The sequence below is a fragment of the Lipotes vexillifer genome, unplaced genomic scaffold (assembly GCF_000442215.2).
Source record: "Lipotes vexillifer unplaced genomic scaffold, Lipotes_vexillifer_v1.1 scaffold810, whole genome shotgun sequence".
NCBI lineage: Eukaryota > Metazoa > Chordata > Mammalia > Artiodactyla > Lipotidae > Lipotes > Lipotes vexillifer.
The window spans coordinates 1,855,900-1,857,891 of NW_006797357.1; positions in this window are offsets into that span (position 1 = coordinate 1,855,900).

Sequence of the window (1,992 nt, forward strand, 5' to 3'; positions counted from 1 at the left end):
CCCCTGCATCGGCAGGCGGACTCTCAACCACTGCGCCACCAGGAAAGCCCCCAATGAAGCTGTTTTCATAAACACAGAACTGAATTTAGATGTAGATGAATTTCATTTTGATCCATTTAGATGAATGAGAACTGAAGGTTCATCTTCTAGTTCATTCAGTTATACATTTTGTTTTTTTGTGTGAGGTTAAGGAAGAACAAGATTCTCATAGAATCATAGTTGCAAGTGTTACAGATATTAAAGTAGCTCAATTCTAAATTACTCTTCAATCAGAAGGCAGAATATAGGTTTTATTCTGAGGCTACCTCCCCACCCTGCCCGCTAAAGGAAGATCGGTCTGGCAGCACAAGTAAATGTGTGGGCATTCTCCAGTGTGTTAAAAGTTTCATGTACAGTATATTTGAATATGTATTTTTTTCTCATTTCAGTCTCTAAGATAATATTCAATTTCGTTTAAAAAAATACTTCTCAAATATCCAGCTGCCTCTTTGGAACCGTATCTGGGGAGCAGAGTTTGAAAACCACAGGTTTAGAATCAGACCTGGGTGGAAATCTGAGTTCTGCTACTTACTTGCCACATGCTGGTAACCCTCAGTTTTCCATCTGAAAGATAGGCCTAGAAATACCCACCTTGCTCTAGTTGTGAGGACTGAGTGAGCGTGTAAAACACCCGACACATAGTAGTTTCCTAATAAATGTCTTCTTTTTTTTTTTCTTTCCTGTGACTTAAAAAATAATCACAGCCCTTCTTTTAAATTATATTGTGTGTGGCAGCATTCGATTTCAATAGGTATGGTTTCATTTGCCTTTACTTGAAATTTTCACCATCTTAAAGGAACGCTTGACTGACTAGGATCTCTGCCTGCAGAAATGCCAATTACTCCCCCAAAAGGAGTGGGTTTGGGTGGGCCCCTCACCCTGTTGTGGTTGTGATTCCATCTTCTGGCCTGAGAGTGAAGAGGAGTTTGGAGCGATCCACCCTCCCAGGTAGAGGATAAGAATTTAAGAGGCTTATTCACACAATCAGAAACAAGGGCAGTGAGTGTGCAGACTTATTAGATTTTTATGCCAACTGCCCCATCTCTGTCTGGTCTCTTTAGAAATTATCAGTAAAAGCCATGTACCAGAAGGGCCAGTGTGCACACCTTTGGAGAAGCAAGGATGTGAACAGCAAGGAAATGAGGGAGGGCTTGTGCCACTTGGCAGCCAGACTTGTAGGGATAAGGAGAAAATCCACAAGACTCAGGGAAAGTAGTGTCCCTTTAAAAAAGAAAAGAGAAATAGGCTGAGTCCTTAGGAACCAAAAGTAGTGAGATCCCAGCAAGCCAAGCTGGGCACGGGTGGCCTTGGGATTTCACAGAAAACCCCCAGTAGTTCCCTGACCATTTCAACTGGGGTCATTTGTCTTCAGCAAGTGAAAGTGCTGTGGCTGTTCGTATAAGTTTCAGGTTTATGGGTCTCAGGTGCTGAGTGGCCCAAGGAAATTGGTCCTGAAGCCAGGGTCCAGAGGGCAGCCAGACAAGATGCTGGGGGCCCGGGAGGTTGTGGTAGTGAAGTCGACTTTCATTAAAAATTACTCTTAAACTAATCAGTGGTTTTAAGCAGGAGATGATAGGACCTGATCTATGTTTTGAAATCTTGCTCTGGCTGCTGCACGGAGCCTGGATTATACAGGGTGGGAGGGCAGCCGGGAGAAGGACCTGTTGGTGAAACTCATCCGTGTCCCAGCACTAGATGTGGGTGGCTTGGTCTGGGCGTCAGCGAGTTAGGATGCCTTCTTCTCCTTGCCAAGCCCCCGAAGCTTGCTTACTTAATCCAGTAAGGTTAGTGGTATTAGTAGTAGTCCTTTCTTTTCATGCCTGAGAACCAGCTGTTGCAGTTCAGGGCAGCTAAGTTTTATATGGTCACACCCTGAACGACTTGAACCCAGGTCAGTCTAAACTCAAAGCTCACACTTCCCTTTCTTTTCTTGCCACGGTCAGAAAAACCAGA